This window comes from Garra rufa, chromosome 11 (assembly GCF_049309525.1).
Source record: "Garra rufa chromosome 11, GarRuf1.0, whole genome shotgun sequence".
NCBI classification, from domain to species: domain Eukaryota; kingdom Metazoa; phylum Chordata; class Actinopteri; order Cypriniformes; family Cyprinidae; genus Garra; species Garra rufa.
The window spans coordinates 7,250,983-7,271,476 of NC_133371.1; the positions used below are offsets into that span (position 1 = coordinate 7,250,983).

At 33.1% G+C, this 20,494-nt stretch overlaps 2 protein-coding genes across 2 annotated transcripts in view; both read right to left on the bottom strand.

The window, feature by feature from the left end:
- The window catches only part of bcl2l10 (BCL2 like 10), a 57,936-nt gene that overhangs the window by 25,130 nt on the left and 12,312 nt on the right, over positions 1-20,494 (bottom strand). The gene's annotated exons all lie outside the window — the stretch shown is intronic.
- LOC141345981 (phospholipid phosphatase 3-like) overlaps positions 1-20,494 on the bottom strand; it is a 38,553-nt gene that overhangs the window by 17,006 nt on the left and 1,053 nt on the right. The gene's annotated exons all lie outside the window — the stretch shown is intronic.

Below are 20,494 nucleotides of genomic sequence, written 5' to 3' on the forward strand. Positions count from 1 at the left end.
TGAAGCTTCAAAGTGCTCTAGACGATCCCAGGTGAGGGTCTTATCTAGCAAAATGATCAGTCATTTTCTAAAAATAAAAAATGATACACTTTTTAACCACAAATGCTTGTCTTACACTAGCTCTATGATGTGTGTCCACAACTTCACGCATTACAAAATCACGTTGGAAAGGTCATGCGCGATTGGATCTTCATTTGTGTACTTCAGTCCAAAAAGGTATGGCGAAAAACTCCCTCATATTTTTTCTTCCAACTTCAAAATCGTCCAACATCGTTGTTTTACCTTTTTTGTAAAGGGCATTTGACTTTCTATGCACATTCACTTTGCAATCACTGGGTTGGTACTTCTGCCGATGTCACGCGTGACCTTTCCAGCATGACTCCTAGTGTGAGCTAGTGCAAGATGAGCATTTGTGAGCATTTTACTAGATAAGACCCTTATTCCTCAGATGGGATTATGTAGAACCCTTTGAAGCTGCACTGAAACTGTAATTTGGACCTTCAATCCGATGATTCCCATTGAAGTGAAAAACCCTGAAATATTTTTTTCTCAAAAACCTTAATTTCTTTTCAACTGAAGAAATATGAGTCTTAATGAATCTTTTTTTTTTCTTCATTATGATATCGGGTTTTATCACCATGACGTTTGTGACGTTTTTACAAAATTTGCTTTAATTCAGAAACATTCATAAAAGAAAATGTGTTATCAAGTCATTGTATGTGCGAATTTGTAACACTTTTTAATACAGCATCACCTAATCGACCAAGATTAGTAGTTTCGCAGAATTGCCAAGGTAATGTCACCGAACACGTATCAGGTGTCCGCTGTCATTAAAGCTTCCCGTATCAGTGACACGTCTATCGAATTCATTTAAGGAACAAGGCCAGAGGGGCTGGTGTGTAAAAAAAAATCTATGCCGCTCTGGACTATTGTGTAAAATGCAGCGAAACACTTCCATTAACACTGAGGGACGATGTCAGGATCAGTGACCCACCCTAGCAGACTCACTTATCTAGAGGACATCGCTAATGGATCCGCACGGTAATGCAATAGCCCATATCCACCGCTCTCTTTACTCTGCGTTTATAACCTAGACCCAGTCGATGCTATTGATTGAGGTACATTCTACATGCTGTTCCATTACCGCGCCAGCGTGCCGGTGGAGTAGCGGATCAACACAAGTCCATTAGCAGATCGCATCCAAAAAGCCAAGGCCCAGAAATCCTGGCATCCCGGAGACAAACACAGCAGTGATTCAGCCCTTACCGAGAAACACGACGCAACCCGGCTTTACTCAAGCCGAGAGCAAACACGCTACACACAGTAGACAAGCGAGTCTAAATGAGTACTGTGAGGTCACTTCAACCACAGCTACAGAGCTTCACAACAAACCTCCAAACCACGGCCTGGCCGCACGTAATCTGTCAAGCAGCTGAGAGCAAACTCCAACACCTGGCTGGAGGAGAGAATACAAGGAAGATGGATGGAGAACGTGAGAAAAGCAGGCCAGAAAAATAGAAGATAAACAGCCCAAATGACTGTGTGATGTTGCACAATGTGGGCCGTTTTTCAGTCACAAGAGCGAGGGAACAGAACATTAGATTCAATCCGTGCCTCGCTCGGAAAGAAAGGATCTGGATCTAATTTACACTTCTGAGAACCACAGCCCAGAATGAGCTCACCCTGAAAGAATAACAATAAAATAAGAGGGAACAAGAGACGGAACAACAGCAGAGAAGCAGCGGACAGAAGTGCACGAAAGCAGCTGGGGTGTGTTTCTTCCGTTTTTTCCGTGTAGCTCATTTGAGTTGGTAATTGATAGTAAACAAGAAAATTCAACTTTTGCAAAGAAAAGAGCTATGCAACTTTTCTGTGGTTTCTGAAGTTTTTTCTGCATTCTTATGAGGTTGCTAGTGTGTTGTATGTGGGCACTAGGATGTTGTGTGTTCAACTCACTCTTGTGTTTCTCTAGCATGGTTGATTTCTGCTGTCAAGAGTCACAAGAGGCCAATTCTGGTCATGAGATATGACTCCCTGTTTGGTCCCTCCCTGTTTTCACCCATAGTCCAACTATTTAGAAAAACAATAGCACATCTCTCTTCATTAAGACATCATTTGAGAGATCATTCATTTAAGTAAAGCACTAAAGTTGATTTATTAGTCTTAGAGGGTTGTATGCTAAATAAACAGGTTAAAGAGTTCATTTCATCATTTTCTTTTTGTTATATGAAGGTCACTTAAAGCTGTCTTGAAAACTGTTTATCATGACTTTATTATTTTATTTAATACCTTTTATACAATTATTATTTTATTGTTTTACCTGTCCCAGAACCACACTTTTGTCTTAAAATATAAAAATGTGACCCTGGACCACAAAACCAGACTTAAGTAGCATGGGTATATCTGTAGCAATAGCCAAAAATACATTGTATGTGTCAAAATTATCAATTTTTATTTTATGCCAAAAATCATTGCGATATTAAGTAAAGCTCATGTTCCATGAAGATATTTTGTAAATGTCCTACTGTAAATATATCAAAACTTAATTTTTGATTAGTATTATCTATTGCTAAGAACTTCATTTGGACAACTTTAAGGCGATTTCCTCAATATTTAGATTTTTTTGCACCCTTTTTCAAATATTGTCCTATCCTAACAAACTATACATCAGTAGAGAGCTTATTTATGGATTGGATTCAGCTTTAATGTATAAAAAAAAATAATATATATATATATATATATATATATATATATATATATATATATATATATATATATATACCCTTATGGCTGGTTTTGTGATCCAGGGTTGCAAATATATATTTTAAACTAAAGAAAAAAATTACATATATCTCACAAAATATATTATTTTTTAAATAAAAACTTCTTAAAAGTTTTTCAACAAAATTCCAAATTTCCATCATAATAAATATAACTTTTAAACTAAATTATGAATTTAAACAAAATAGCCAAAAAATGCTATTTTATTTTAAAAATATTTAAGATAATGTCAAGTATGTTAAACATACATAATTTGAGATGTGGTAAAATAAACTTAGTTAATAATAATGTAAGAAATAGACAAACAAATCCACTGCTCTTGTGATGTATGTACACTACCAATTAAATGTTTGGGTCTGTAAGATTTTTAATTTTTTTGGTAAAGAAATTAATACTTTCATTCACAAAGGATGCACTGAACTGATCAAAAGTGACAGTATTTATTTTATTTTATTGAACTAATAAGAAATTATTTTCACAAAAGCACAAAATCAGCATATTAGAATGATTTATGTGACACTGAAGACTGGAGTAATGATGCTGAATATTCAGTTTTGTATCAAAAGAATAAATTATGTTTTAAAACATTCAAAGAGACACTAGTTGTTTAAATACTCATATTTCACAATATTACTGTAATAATAAATGCAGCCTTGGTGAGCATAATGTTTTTCAAAAACATAAAAAATCTGACCCTCAACGGTATTGTGCATAATTTCTCTTTATCTCTTATTTATTTATTGTTATTTTGATTTAAGGTAAAAACTAACTTAAACATCTTTAATCCAGTCGCCCTTTCACTTTGATGGATCCGCATTCTGTTGTTGTTACCAAATTGTTCAGAAGTGACAGTATTTATTATTATTTTTATTTTATTAATTATTTTCTGACCACAAAATCAGCATATTAGAATGCATAATTATGCTGGAAATTCAGTTTTGCATCGCAGGAATAAATTACATTTTAAAATATATTAAAATAGAAAACAGTTATTTTAAATTGTAATAATATTTCACAATTTTATTTAGTTGTACTGTATTTTTAATTAAATAAACGCAGCCTTGGTGAGCATAAGAGACTTTCAAAATCATAAAAATCTTACCAAACCCAAACTTTTGAATGGTAAACAGTACACAACACTATTGAACTTTGTTACTACATAAATAATATAAACTATCGAGGCTGAAAGTGTCCATAGTTGAAAAAACACCCAAATGTAAGCAAGTAATGCTTGCCTTAGCAAACACTAACAATTAGCTAAACAGTCTAAAAAGCTCTCAGTGTTTGAGGGGATGGAGAAAAGAACGAGAAGAATAGTGAGTGTGAGAGATGAGAGAAAAAGAGCAAGAGTTTGCCAGACGGAGGCGATTAGCGGAGGTTCTGGAATGTGAGGTCAGTGAACGAAGCTCAGCTGAGACCTACTTTGTAAACAGGGCCCCTCCTCTTCATAAAAAAGCACACACAAAAACACATACACATCTACACAAACACCTCATTACGACAATACACACTTATTCCCGCAAAAACGCCACACAAACACCTCATCACCGCCAAGCCGTCCATACATACATTTTATAAAACGCCTCAACAAACGATACAAGAAATACCCCGCCGACAAACTTCGCCATCAAAATCACCACAACGCTAGAGGTCGGCTTACAAAACACGGCTGCAGAAACCACTGGTTCCACACGGACGCAATAGCATGCAGATACACAAACACCTCTTAAAACCACAGCAACCGCAGTGTCAATATACAACCACACGGACGTCAACTCCACACAAAACTCAGGCTAAACCGACCGTGCCGCACACGTTCACATACACGCAAGCGACCCCAGACGGCCTTGGACTAAACAAACACAGAGCAGGGGAAACCCAAGCAGGTAGACAGTCTCTTCTCTGCATGAAATGACAAATCTACAAGAACAAATATGGCTGACTTATGCGCCAAGGCACTAAAAAAAAAAAAAAAAAGACTGGAAGTTTTCTGGGAACAAGAACCAAAACATGTTCTCTTTATCGCAGGAAGTGAGTGAGAGGTGGGATGTAATTACCCGCCTAATCTTGTTTAATCTCCGTCTTTGTCTACCTTTTGTTTTCGGTGTCTTTCAATCAGATAAAAAGAGCCTTTGTGGAAAAATACGGTCAGGTGTGCATGAGTTCGAGTCAGACAAACACACATCAGACAGAGCCGTGCAGATGATATACCCTCTGGCACTGCGGCTGTGTTTTGGATCACAGGACCATCATCCACTAAACATCTAATTGAAGCTATTGTCTGGAAGAGCGTCTGTTTGGGTAGACGGGCTGAGCTGATCTCTGTGAAGAGAGAGATAGCTCAAGGGGTGACATTACGCTTTCTGTTGTTGGTTGGTGTTCTGTTGTGTCTACCCCGATCAGCTCACACTAAAGACAAATCACACCAAGAACAAAGACCCAGGCCTGGAGAGAAAAACAGGCATGACACACGCACAGATACGAGCACAAACAAATACCAACGCTACAGCCGTCTTCAAAAGAACGCTTATCAACTGCCTGAGGAACCTTTATAAGTTCCTAAGATCTCATAGAATCTTTATAAGTTCCAATTATTCCATAGACCCTTTTTAAATTACAGTGACGCCACAGAACCATCTTTATAATATCATTGGCTTGGCTCGCTTTACTTTGGCTCGGTTTGCTTTTACACTGCAGTTTAGTACCGCTTCAAAGTGGGTGGGATTATAGACTGATTGTTATCGCCGCGCCACCACCTTGACTGCTGACCGTGATACAGCCATTTCTTTCTTTCAAGTTGCTTGTGACGGTTGTTTAAAGCAAGTTGTATAAAACTTGTTGCTGACTATTTAAATCTACTGGGGTTGGTGTCTCGTTTTGCAAATCAAATGACGCTGGTAGTAAAGATTCTTCTTGACCAAACAGTGATTTGCAGTGTTTACACATCACATGTTAGTACTGGCTCAACCAAGATGGTACTAAAAAAGTATGAGATACTAGGTACTGTACACAGAGAAACCCCCCCAAAAGTGAGTTGTAGCAAGCCGTACTATGTAGTGGAAAAGCGCCATATGATGCCCTAGAACCATTTTAGCTTCCTATGATGTCACACAATTTTTTTAAGTTTCAATGATGCCATAGAACTGGGATGTGAAACTCACTTCCCGGAGCACCACAGCCCTGAGGAGTTCAACCCTAGATTTCACCCTAATTAAACGCACCTGATCCAGCTAATCAAGTCCTTCAGGCTTATTTGAAATTTATTTGGAATGTGTGTTGGAGTAGGGTTGGAACTAAACTCTCCAGGGCTGTGGCACTGCAGGAACCAAGAACGGTTTTGCATCCCTCCCACGGTATCTTTTTATTTTTCTATGATGCGACCGAAACTTTTTAGGTTCCTTAGATGTTACATAACCTTTTTACATTCCAATGATGTCCTTGAACCGTTTTAAGTTGTCATGATGCCACTGAACCCTTTTAGGTTCAAATGATGTCACAGAACCTTTTTAAGTTCTTATGATGTCACAGAAACTTTTTAGGTTCTTATGATGTCACAGAACCTTTTTAGGTTCTTATGATGTCACAGAACCTTTTTAAAGGGATAGTTCACCCAAAAATGAAAATTGGATGTTTATCTGTTTACCCCCAGGGCATCCAAGATGTAGGTGACTTTGTTTCTTCAGCAGAACACAAACGAAGATTTTTAAGGAAAACCGGTGCAGTCTGCCAGCCAAATCATGGCAGTGGATGGGCACCAGACCTTTAAAAGTAAAAAAAAAACATGCACAGACAAATCCAAATTACAACCTGCAGCTCGTGACGATACATTGATGTCCTAAGACATGAAACGATTGTTTTTTGCGAGAAACTGAACAGTATTTATATCATTTTTACCTTTGATACACAGCCATGTCCATCTGTCCTGAGCACGATCTTGTCATCCGGCTCGTTACACGTGTACGCGCTCTGGCGTAGTATACGCAAACGCCGTAAGGGGAAATCGGTGAAAAGTCCCAGATGAGTTTGTGCAAGGAAACGTAATCTTTTAGCTTTAAATCGGTTTGAACAATCAGGATAAGCGCAAGTAATTACCATTTTGCGTATACTACGCCAGAGCGCGTACATGTGTAACGAACCGGATGAAAAGCTCGTGCCCATGAAAGTTGGACGTGTATCAAAGGTAAAAATTTATATAAATACTGTTCAGTTTTTCACAAAAACCAATTGTTTCGTGTCTTAGGACATCAGTGTATCGTCACAAGCTGCAGGTTGTAATTTGGATTTGTCTGTGCATGTTTTTGTTTACTTTTAAAGGTTTGGTGCCCATTCACTTCCATTATTTGGCTGACAGACTGCACCGGTTTTCGTTAAAAATCTTTGTTTGTGTTCTGCTGAAGAAACAAAATCACCTACATCTTGGATGCCCTGGGGGTAAGCAGATAAACATCAATTTTTTTTTTTTTGGGTGAACTATCCCTTTAAGTCCCTATGATGCCACAGAACCTTTTTAAGTTCTTATGATGTCACATAACCTTTTTATGTTCAGATGATATCACAGAATGTTTTAAATTTTCCATTATGACAGAATCTATTAATAGGATGAATAAAATTTTTATTTTTGTTTTCTTTTTAGCACAAAAAGTGTTAGCTTCATAAAATTTTGGTTAAACCATTGATGTCACATTTTATTAATGTCCTTACTACCTTTCTGGACCTTAAACGTTATCAGAAAGCTATCAGATTTCATCCAAAAATATCTTATATTGTGTTCCAAAGATGAACGAAGGTCTTATGTGTTTGAATTACTAACAGAATTTTCATTTTTGGATGAACTATCCCTTTAAGTCCTCTCATACTACGTCATAGGAGATCCTTTGTAAAGCCTTGTTTGAACAGGACTATTAGGTAAATTTGAGTTACACAGACATACTTTGTCATTTTAATCCCATCGAAATCAAATATGTCTGCTTTTTTTCTTATACACTCGTAAAAAAAAAAATATCCCATCAGGATAGGAATGCAGTATTTTGTCACAATAGTTCATGTTTACTTGACCTTCATCAAATTCCATAAGAAAAGCAAAATTTCTTCTTGCACTGCCAGGACAGCATCACTTCACCTCTGTTATCCAAAATGTATTTTGCTTGAGACTGTAACACCATGAACACAGAACCATATGGCCAGCTCAAGAACTCAACACATTAAAGCTGCTACCAAGAAGGAGCTGCTACCAGTTTAACATTTCTGCATTTCTATGAAACACTGCCAACTTTTCTTATATACCCTTTAAGCATTCCTAAAAATGCTTTCTTCATACCTAAAAATAATGAATCTGACAGGCAATGAGGTGATGGGGAGCAGAACCACGGGGAAAGATGAGTTGGAGCTTGCTTGAGTTTCCCTCTCTGACCCCCAGCGCTAGCAAGGCTGCGTCTCTGGTGTTACTGTAGCCGAGTCCAGACATGCGTCCTCAGGCTGGGGGAATATTCTTTACCCTGTCTTACAACACGCTGTGCACAGGAGACAGTCAACAGCTGAGGGGGTCAGCGGTGCCTCTAGACTCTTTAAGAGTGTGTGTGTGTTTTTGGGAATGAGGCTGTGTTGAGGCAGGTCAGTATGGAAGCTTATTTGCACAATGGAATATATCTCATAATTCAGACTTTTTTCTCAGAATTGTGAGTTTACCTCTCACAATTATAAGTTACATCACAAGTATAAGATGTAAACTCACAATTGCAAGTTATAAATTCAAAATTTGAACTTTTTTTAGAATTGCAAGTTTATATTTTGCAACTGTAAGTTATTAATTGAGAGATGTAAACTCACAATTTTGATTTTATATCTAATATATAAATTCACAATTTGACTTTTTTCTAAGATTTATGACTTTACTTGTAAGTATATAACAGAACCTAAAAAAGTTTCAGTGTGAGTTATTAATTGTGAATTTAAATCCAGAATTTTAAGAAAATAAGTCAGAATTGCAAATTTATATCTTGCAATTGCGAGTTTTAAAACTTTTTACTTTTTTCCCAGATTTGTAACATTATATTCCATAATAGAGTTATTAATTGCGAATTGATATTCAGAATTCTGAAAAAAAAAAAATAATTTAGACTTGTGATAATTTAATAATAAAATAAACACTTTGGATCGTTTTCTCAGAATTTTGAGTTTTGTGTTGGTCGCAAGTTTATATCAGAACCTAATAAAGTTTCTGTGCTAGTTATTAATTGTAAGTTTAAATGCAGAATTCTTTACTTTTTTTCTCAGAATTGCAAGTTCACATTGATATGTAATTGAATTGTAAATTGAATTGAATGTAAATTCACAATTGTGAGTTTATATCTAAGAATTTTTTTATGAGTTAATTTTGTCTTAAGTTTATATCAGAACCTATTATATTACTATGTATATTATTAATTGTGAATTGAAACCCAGAATTCTGGGAAAATAAGTCAATAACAGTTGCGAGTTATAAACTTTCTTTTTTTTACATTTTATCTCAGAATTGTGAGTTACTGATTGTGAATTAAAACTCAGAATTTTAAGAAAAAAAGTCAGAATTGCAAGACGTTAACTCAAAATTGTGAGTTTATATGTAAAATATAAATTCTCAATTTGGACTTTTTTCTAAGAATTGTGACTTATTATATTACTAAGAATTGTGAACCTATTATATTACTATGTATAGTATTAATTGTGAATTGAAACCCAGAATTCTGGAAAAATAAGTCAGAATTGCGAGATGTAAATTTTACAGTTGCGAGTTATAAACATTCTTTTTTTTTACATTTTATTTCAGAATTGTGAGTTATTGATTGTGAATTAAAACTCAGAATTCTAGTAAAAAAGTCAGAATTGCAAGACGTAAACTCAAAATTGTGAGTTTATATGTAAAATATAAATTCGCAATTTGGACTTTTTTCACGAATTGAGAGTTTATTTGTAGCAAGTTTATATCAGAACCTATCAGAATTCTCAGAAAATAAGTCAGAATTGCAAGACATAAACTCACAAATAATTTAAATGTCACAACTGTTATTCATTTATTTATTTTTTTGTCAGAATTTTGAGTTTTATCTTGCAAGCTTCTAACAGAAACCAAAATAGGTTTTTGTGCAAGTTGTTAATTTTGATGAACTGAGTTTATTTGTTGCAAGTTTATATCAGAACCTAAAAAGGTTCTGTGCGAGTTATTAATTGCAAGACGAAATCCCGAATTCTAAGAAAATAAGTCAGAATTGCGATGTAAATTTTACAGTTGCGAGTTATAAATTTTCTCTTTTTTTTTTACATTTTATTTCAGAATTGTGATTTATTGATTGTGAATTAAAACTTAAAATTCTACGAAAATAAGTCAGAATTGCAAGACATAAACTCACAATTGAGTTTAATAAAATATAAATTCCCAATTTGAACTTTTTTCACAAATGTATTTGTCGCAAGTTTATATCAAAACCTAAAAAAGGATCTGAGTTATTAATTGCAAGTTGAAACCCAGAATTCTGAAAATTAATTGGGAGATGTAAACTCAGAATTGCAAGTTATAAACTCACAATTTGGACTTTGTTTCTTAGAATTGCAAGTTTGTATCTTGCAATTGTAAGTTATTAATTGTGAAATGTAAACCAGAATTCTGAGGGAAAAAAAATTGCAAGATGTAAACTCACAATAGCGATTTGTCTAAACTCACAATCTGGACTTGCGGGTTTTATTTGTCTCAAGTTTACATCAGAACCTAAAAAAAAGGTTTTGTGCGAGTTACTAAAACCCAGACATCTGAGAAAATAAGTCCGAAAATAACTTCCATAAGTAAAAATAAGCTTTCATAAGTCAGTGAGTGAGATGGCTCATCAAAAGCTGATGCTATATACAGTCATTATGACACATCTTAAAGGGGAACCCATATGTCTGATTCAAAGAGGTGGAGAAAAGCGGGGGGAGTCATTAGTTCATACATACTCTGATACGGCTGAGATCCCAGCAAAAGATACAGACAGGAACAGACAGGGCTGCATATTTTCGGAGCATAATTTTCAGTAATAGAGCTGTGGTAATTGTGCTGCTAACTGCCACTCATTTGCTCCTCTCTTGCAAAAAAAACGGTGTAATCCTCTAATTTGTTATGTCTCTCAGCAGGATTCACTCTGGTTTCCTTTCACTCATGAGGGAGACGAGCTGCTATCAGATCTCAGCCGGCACTGTCCTTTAACCTCTGACCTTTCACCAGATCCATAACAACAGTATTAATCCACCAGCAAACACACACAAACTCTGTGTTTCTGACAGCCCTGGGCGCTTTCCTCATTTAGAGCTGTAACCCTGTGTACAGCAGAGAGTTGGCAGGCTCCAGCAGGCTGCACTGGATCCGCGTTGAGTAGCTTAGAGCGAGTCTGATGCTAGACTAATGCACTTTAGCCAGAGGGGAGAACACAGACAGAGATAATGGCAGGGTGGTCTCTATGGTCATTTATTGAACAAATGAGGGAAGATAGCACAACTACACTCCCTCTGACAAGACAATTATTTGCTAATAAAACAGGTATGAAAGCTATAGAGAGAGAGAGAGAGAGAGACTCTGGACCACAAAACCAGTCATAAGTAGCACGGGTGTATTTGTAAAAATAGTCAATAATACATTGTATGGGTCAAAATTATAGATTTTTTTTCTTCTATGCCAAAAATCATTTGAATATTAAGTAAAGATCATGTTCCATGAACATATTTTGTCAATTTCCAACTGTAAATATTTTAAAACTTAATTTTCGATTATTAATATGCATTGCAAAGAACTTCATTTGGACAACTTTAAAGGTGATTTTCTCAATATTTTGATTTTTGTTGCACCCTCGGATTTCAGATTTTTAAATAGTTGTATCTCAGCCAAATATTGTCCTATCCTAACAAACCATAAATTAATGGAACGCTTTTTTATTCAGCTTCCATAATATCTACATGTAAATTGTGAATATCTAAAAGTAAATCTAAATATATTTTTAGAAATCTGACTACATAAATGTAAATCAGAATATAAAGATAAAAACCATTATTTTCTGTTTGGTGCTTTATTCATGGTGTGTTTAGATTTTATTGAATTATATTTAGCTTTTACTTTAATATTTACTATTAAAGTAATGAAATACAATCTCAATATAATTCAATAAAATCTAAAGAAATATCAATGATATATTGTTTAAACTTTTAATAATAATTTATTGTACATGAACATAAAACATTATATAACTTCAAATAATTGAATAATGCTACAGATAAATATATATTTAATTTAATTTATATTTTAATTTATTTTTAAAGAATTTATATAGACATTCACATACATTCAAATGTATATATTTAAACATTTTATTATAGAAATGTAAACAAATCTTACATTTAGACTTTACACGTTACATCACAGTTATATATTGAGGATTTATATTACATTGTTATTACAATATAGATATTAGATTATTTATTAGACTTTTAAAAAATAGTTGAAATTTCAGTTTCACATTTATACTTTGATTTTTACATTTATATATATATATATATATATATATATATATATACACACACACACACACACACACATGTATATTCAGCATTTACTTTTTTTTACAGATTTATAAAATTCTATTTTATTATCTATATATTATGACATGTAAAATATGTTCTTATATTTTATTTTTACTTATTTTATTTTTACTTATATCTATAAAAAATATGTATTCGATTTTAATTTTTTGTAATTTCCAAATATTTTTAATTTATATTTAGATTTATATTTCTAAATGAAGATTTATAGATTGTGGATTTATGACATAAGTAAACTATTTTCTTGTATATTAAAATTTTATATTACATATTTTATATTTTATTTTGACTTCAATCTCTAAAAATATGTATTAGATTATAATTATTAGTTATATAAAAATATACATTTATATTCAGATTTAAATTGATAAATTCAGATATATATTAATGATGCATTTTTTATACAGATTTACACAATTATATTATTAATTATATTTTATTATAAAATGTGAAAAAAATATTCATCTTATTTTTTAGATTTGATGTACTTATTTTTTATTTTTTTAAGCTTACAAATAGGAAATAAATAAGCTTTCCATCCACAACTATTTGAAAATCTGGAATCTGAGGGTGCAAAAAAAAAAAAAAAATCAAAATATTGAGAAAATTAAGAAAAACTTTTGATATTCTTGGTAAGAAAATATCTTCAAGTAACATCATCTTTACTTAATATCCTAATGATTTTTGCCATAAAAGAAAAATGGGTCATTTTGACCCATACAATGTATTTTTGACTATTGCTACAAATATACCCCACTGGTTTTGTGGTACAAGGTCACATATATTCTATATATGTAATGTATATTCAGGATTTAAAAAATACAATTAAATAATTTCTAGTATATTTATTTATTCAAATGTATAACTAAATACATGTACATTTCTAACTACAGTTATAGCAAGAACCTACACTATTATCTCATACCATATATGGTACTACTTATACTGTGACACTGACATTATGATTAAGCTATTAATGCAAAGAGAACAGAGATCCATTTGCTGTGTGCATTTATCAACATGAATGAGCATGTGGAAACGCCAGACACCATGTGCTTATGAGCAGGCTTGAATGTGCTGCCGCCCACATAACTGACATGCTGCAGCGTGCTGCAATCTCACTGTCTCACTTGACAGCTTTCTCTGCCAACTCAATGGAAACACAAGACGTTTTATACAAACAGACACTTTATACACACACACACACCTACAGGCCTCACACTGCCGCACACTCCACCGGCTCTTTTGTAAGAGCGCCTTCGATTAGATGCTGCATTTTGTGGCAGAGAAGAAAGGTGAAGGAGAGAGAAGTGATAAACAGGAAGAGGGCCTTCATTCAGATACAGCATCACTCCATCTGATAGGACGCCTGTCCTCCCTGAATAAATGCTTTACTCACTCAATGAGATGTTAACACACACACACACACTCACTCTTACTGCCATGTCTGTCTTTTCCTTTGAAGTCTCAATCATTTCCTTTAGATCAGAGCTGTGGGCGTCTTACCTGTACAAATCTGGTGAGGCGCTCAGGGTTCAAATGAACACTGAATCACTCAAGCAGTGCTGAAACCTAAATCATTCACAAAAACACTACCACTGACAGCACCATTGTTCACTGATGTTATCAATGGCACATTTTGAAATATATACCAAAAATATATCTACATATGCTATCAAGGTAGTATTTATAAACTGTATGGCACATTTCTATGGCACTACAACTTTTTCTAAGGGATTTACACTTTACACAATTTTATTTGAAGACAGAACGCCTTCGATTTGAAAATTAAATTTAGATATACATTTACATTTGTGATCCTGAACTACAAAATCAGTCATAAGGGTCATTTTCATTTTTTAATTGAGATTGATTAATTTTTTAATCATAAATAAATACGTTTTCCATTGATGTGGTTTGTTAGGATAGGATAATATATTGGCCGGGATACTGCTATTTGAAAATCTGGAATCTGAGGGTGCCAAAAAAATCTAAATATTGAGAAAATCGCCTTTAAAATTGATTTTTTTTAATAAATAGAAAGAAAACAAATAGATAGAATAGAAAGAGAGAACACTAGTGTTAGAGGGTCAAGTTGTTTTTTGTTTTTACATTTAGTTTGCATTTATAATTTCAGATTTATGCATTTAAGAGTTCCTTTTGTATAAATATTTATTAAAATCACATTGTATAAAATAAATACAAATATATTTACTTGTACGTTTATATAGGACGCCTTATATATTTACATTTATAAAATGTATAAATATTACATTTTTTAAATTAGATAATTTAAAGATTATAGATTTTTTTATAGATTTATAAACATTATATATTTAGATCAATGTACTGTATATTCAGGATTTATATTTAAATTATTAATCTAAATTATTAATAAACTATTTTAGATTTACACTTACATTCAGATCTATATAGGATTTACTTTTTTATATACATGTACAAAATTAAATGACATTTTATTATATGTATTATATGTAAAATTTATCTTACACTAGATAAAATATATTAGATTTACCTTTTTTTACTTATATTTAGACTTAAGAACTGCATATACTGTATATGGTATAAAATTTCATTACAATTTATTATATGTAAAAATGTATCTTAAATATATATATATATTTATATAGATATATATATATATAATATTTGATTTTTTTATATTAAAGCTATTTTATTTAAGTAATTAAATAAAAGGTATTTAAATGTAAATTTCCAATTATATATATTAAATAGAACTTGTTTATTGTTTATACTTGTTTATACTTTTTTCCTGTCTGTCTCTGTCTGTACAGCACATGACCTTTAAACTTTTTTTTTCTTTCAAATGTGGCAAAATGTCTATCTTGCCAAACTTTCCTTTCTAGTTTAAAAGTGAGATCTAGGACAGTACTGTCCTGCAGTCATTTACGACTATATAAGTTGGTCCAACATTTATTTATTTATTTTTTCCACTGCTATATGAAGATTGTGAAATATGGGAGAGGGTGATAGGGAATCAGTAGTGCTTGTTTCAGCAGGCCTTCTCACAACACACACTCAGGTATGCCTGTGACCTTTCTTTCACACTTTCACCTTTGACCCGCTCAAGCCACAGGTACTCAAGCATATCTCCGGGGCAAGCATTTTTCCAGAACCTCCTTATGTATCGCAGTCTGGCCGAGTGGAATGTACTGACAAAAGAGTTGCAGAGAAGCGGAGCCAAGTGAGTGATCGATCGTCTCAGCGTGTCTGAGTGTCTCTGTAAACAATCTGCAGTGTTGTTTTCCGCCACTGATGCAGTCAGCGCTCGCTTTCACATGCACAGCGAGAGTTTCTCAGACAGGTCCGCCATCAAAGCTGCTCTTATTCCAGCTTTGTTGGACTTATTAAAAGTGGATCAGAATGCCATGCCATGAATACCCTATTCACTGCTGAAAAAAACAACACGCTGAAATCAGCTACAATCCTTCAGCCTGCGATAGTCTCAAGCAAAACGATGCCATGTTTAGTAATCATTCAAATGTGCTGATAAAAAAAATACAGATAAATAAATATTACTCATTGAATGCAGGATGTTTACTATTGCCAAACAACTTGCTTCATTAATATACAGCAGTATTCAACTGTTGTGCAATCACAGGTGTGTTTATACTGGAGAGCCTTTGAACATAGTTCATCCTATCAGATGTAGAGTCAATATGTTTTATATTATAAAAATGTAAATGGTCAACCTGAAAGTTTGTTACTCATGGTTGCCAAGAAATAGCGTTTGGTGATATACCAGTAGACACGATTAACCAGTAGAAATTTGTCAATTGATAGAAATCTAACTATTGCTCTATTGAGGTTACACACTCAAGTGACATTGCTGTACTGCGTGGTCACGAAAACGTATCATTTGCACATTGTTTTTTAAGCATTGTGGTTGAAAAACAAGTGGTTTTAAGTCATTCAAACGTAGCAGCGAAAGAGAACACATTTCGCTATATTCGCACTATAGTCTGAGAGACTGTTTCTGATCATCGTCGGAAAGACAAAGTTATTTTGGTCACTTTATAGGCCTTGAACGATTAAATAATTTAGGTCTTAAGTGAAAGCAAAGAGCTGAGGTAGAAAACACATGTGTAACGGTATATTGGATTCGGGGTGCTCTTAGAGTGACAGCAGTCTGATATTCCAGCTGTCTGTCATTCTGTCATTTACTTGTCTTCAGTGAGCTTGAGTTGTTGTTTTTTTTTTAAGGATAGTATTATTATTTTTTTAGAGATTCACCGATTGCAACTTTCTTGGCTGATTCCGATTTCCGATTTTTCAGTAAGTGTGACCTGCCGATTCCGATTTTTTTTTAAAAGAACTGTAATGAAAGCATATATAGAAATATTTTCTTTAATTCATTTTTTTATTTTATAATAAAATAAATTATTATTACAGGATCTTCTTACAACAAAATAACTTCAACAACAAAATAAAGTGCTTTGTGCCTTGAAAAAGGTATAAAATGAGTTCCTGTAACATAGTAGAGTTATACTAAAAAAAAACTTTTCCACAATGTAATTATTTATTTTATAATAAAAGAAATGAATAAACATTACAGGATCTTCTCCCAATAAAATAACTTTAACAAAATAAAGTGCTCTGCTACTTGAAAACATTAGAAATAAAATATAACTAACAAAAATCTACTTTTCTTCAATTAATTTTATTATGGAAGAATTTTTTAAACATTAATTACGACCTCACAACACTAACTTTAATAACAAAAAGTACACTGTGTCTTCAAACAGGTAGAAAAAACAATGCTAGTACTAAATGCTATTACTTGAGCATTAATGGCTATTTTTTTCTTGATAAAGAGAAGCATTTCTGCCTTGTCACCAGTTAATCCAGCAGTTCTCAATTTGCCAATGGCAACAAAAGGATCTGCTCACCGATCCGGGCCGATCAGGCGAAAAATCGTCCGATTCCTATCACTAGCTGGTCAATCGGTGCATCTCTAGTTTTTTTGTGATATTGACACTGGTGACAAGAATTATGAAATTTCTATGGCATCAAAAATTTTGATTTCATAAAGACCTTATTTAAAGCAAAAATAACTGCAGCCATTCAGAAGTTTAGTTTGTGATTGGTACGATTTTTTACTTTTTTAAAACAGTTTTTATCTGCTCATCAAGGCTGTGTTTATTTGATTAAAACTACAGAAAAACACACAATATTGTGTAATATTATTGCAATTTAAAATAGTCGTTTTCTATTTTAATAAACTTTAAAATACAATTCATTTCTGTGAATGCAAAGCTAAATTTTCAGCATCATTACTTCAGTCTTCAGTGTCAAATGAACCTTCAGATATCATTCTAAAATGGTGATTTATTATCTATGGAAGCCTGTTTCCACCATTAAATAAACAATAAAAAAGATAAATGCGTCTTTTTATCTCACAAAACTTTTTTCTCAGAATTGTAAGATATAAACTTGTAATTGTTATAAAGTCAGAATAGTGAGATATAATTGCAGTTGCGAGTTATAAAATTAGAATTGCGATATATAAAGTCACAATTCTGACTTTTTTTCTCAGAATTGCATGATATAAACTCACAACTGCAAGAAAGTCAGAATTGCGATTCAGTCTTTTTAAAGTTCAATTCTGAAGGGGAAAAAAAAGACTGATAAGTTCTTAGAATTGCAGGTTTATATCTTACAATTCTGACTTAATAACTCACAACTGCATGTTATAAAGTCAGAATTGTGAGAAAAAAAAAATCACAACTGTTATATATAAGATTTTAGTCATATTGCCAACCCCTGCCAAAAAAACATATTGCCTCAACTTGTTGTATCATACAAAATTCATACAGAACCTGTCAAAGGTTGTAGTCACAGATTTTACAACCATATCTACCCATTTTATAACTCTTATTTTAATTCAAATAGAGAATCCAATTATTCAATCCAACATATCCTTGAGAAAAAGAAGCTCACTTAATTGTACTGAATCTTAAATTGCAGTTTATGCCAAATCTTAAAAGCATACTTTAAAAAAACTATAATTGCAGATAAGATAAAAATAATGAAATAAAGCTTAAGTGTGCTTAAAGAGAATCCACTTTCATGACTGATTCTTAAACTTTTAGAAAGTGCACTTTAGCAGAATTTCAAATTAAAAGTCTTACATTATTAAACAAAAATGCACAAAATTGCACCTTCATCATTACAATTCATGAACAATATTTTTAAATAAATGGCATACAAGTTACATAGTATACATATATATATATATATATATATATATATAGTTATGTATAAATGTATTTTTTTAATTAAAATGAATCTATAAACATTTTAATTAAATGCAAGGGTCTGAAAACATATATAATGCTATTAGGTGTACTTTTTTCACAAGGGTACTAAAATGCAACATGTCAATACTGCATCATGTGGCTCTGAATGTTTGACAGTTGTCATACAAACGTTAAGAGGAAGTCACACAACCTCCATGTCCATTAAAAGAGGGAAATGTGCATATGATAATGGTATCCAGAGTGACCAATTGCAAACGATCCACATGTCACGTCTCATCCCACAGCACAGTTCCTCTCTGCTTACTCTAGACCTTCTCCGGTCTGTCATCAAAAGGTGATAAAAACTCCTCTTTCCTAATCATGTATTAATCCGGTTAGAGTGCATGACTGTAACGTCATAAGTCAGAAAGTGACAGTCATCTTAAATCAAAGGAGGCCCTTTCCTCCATAAACCTCAAGCAGGAACCAGACACGTTTCTAAAAACAGATTCTGTGGGACAAGGACTTTTACCTTGAGGCCTAGCAGCAAGTGAGTGATCCGCACAGTCAAGCCGGTGAAAAAACTTACTGTAACCTGTCTGTCTGCCTGGACAGGTTCTATTTGGCACACCAAAAGCAACGACAAAAAAACATAATTGAAGTGTTTATCCCCTCATCCCTGTTGTGAATGTTGTTTTGACACATTAAATCATCTGAAACCGATGGGGCGTGCACTAATTTTACTAGCAGTAATGCACAAAGCAGTAATTACGTCAACAAACTAACAGGACAACAATTTGCTAGGATTTGTGCGGATGAAAAAGTCTTTGGGAAGTGGCAGGGATATTTTAAACTTCATAATAACTTCCATTAATAAGTCATGAACAACTTACATAATGTTAAATTAATTAGTAGTTTGTGCGCTGCACAAAAAAAAAAAAAAAAAAAAAAAACAATGTAGTATTTTTGTGTTGTTTGTTTAGTATAAATATCTAAAGATTCTTGTAAAAAGATGCATTTACTTGAGACGAAAAATTAAATAAAATATTGGTTTGTTTTCTGGAAAAATTATGAAAATTTTATTTTTGCTTAAAACAAGAAAAATATCTGCCAATAGTGTAAAAATAAACTTTAACTCAAAGGCAAACCAATAATTATTATTTATTAAAATGAGCCATTTTGCTTCTCAAGTAAATCTTGATTTAAGGATGTTTAGACTTTTGTAGATATTTGAAAAAAATTCTATTTATATTTTAGATTTATTTTAATAATATTTATTAATTTTTTTTTGCAGTGTGTAGTCTACGTTCAAATATTAGTATGAATATATCTGAATGCAGGGGGGGGGAAAGGTCATCTAAGGAATGTGTTTTTTATGGTAAGATCTAAATTAACCAGGTTAATTTAAAAATATTAAAAGACCAAAATATTACTTTATTTGATATAGTCAACTTGACAACATTAGGTTGAAACTAAAACAAATAAACAGGGGCCAGATGAGGCACTATTTTCTAAGGTTCGGTTTCACTATTTTCTACAGTGAAACTAATACCGTTTTAATGAAAGCCACAATAAAGTATAGCCAAAACAAAGTAAACAACACACGCAGTTGAGGGCATCTGAAAAGGCAGTTTCACTTTTCTCTGGAGAACTGCTTGTTTCCATGGATACGGCTGAATTTCCCAGGACAAACTTTCCTGCCAACTCTAAACTCAAGACACACACACCACGTGCGGGGAGGTTATGAACTTATTATTTTCCTTTCCTAAGCTCTGATTTGGCTTTTGAGGGGATTATTTGGATGGAGCAACTTTGTATTTCTCCACTTCTGAAAT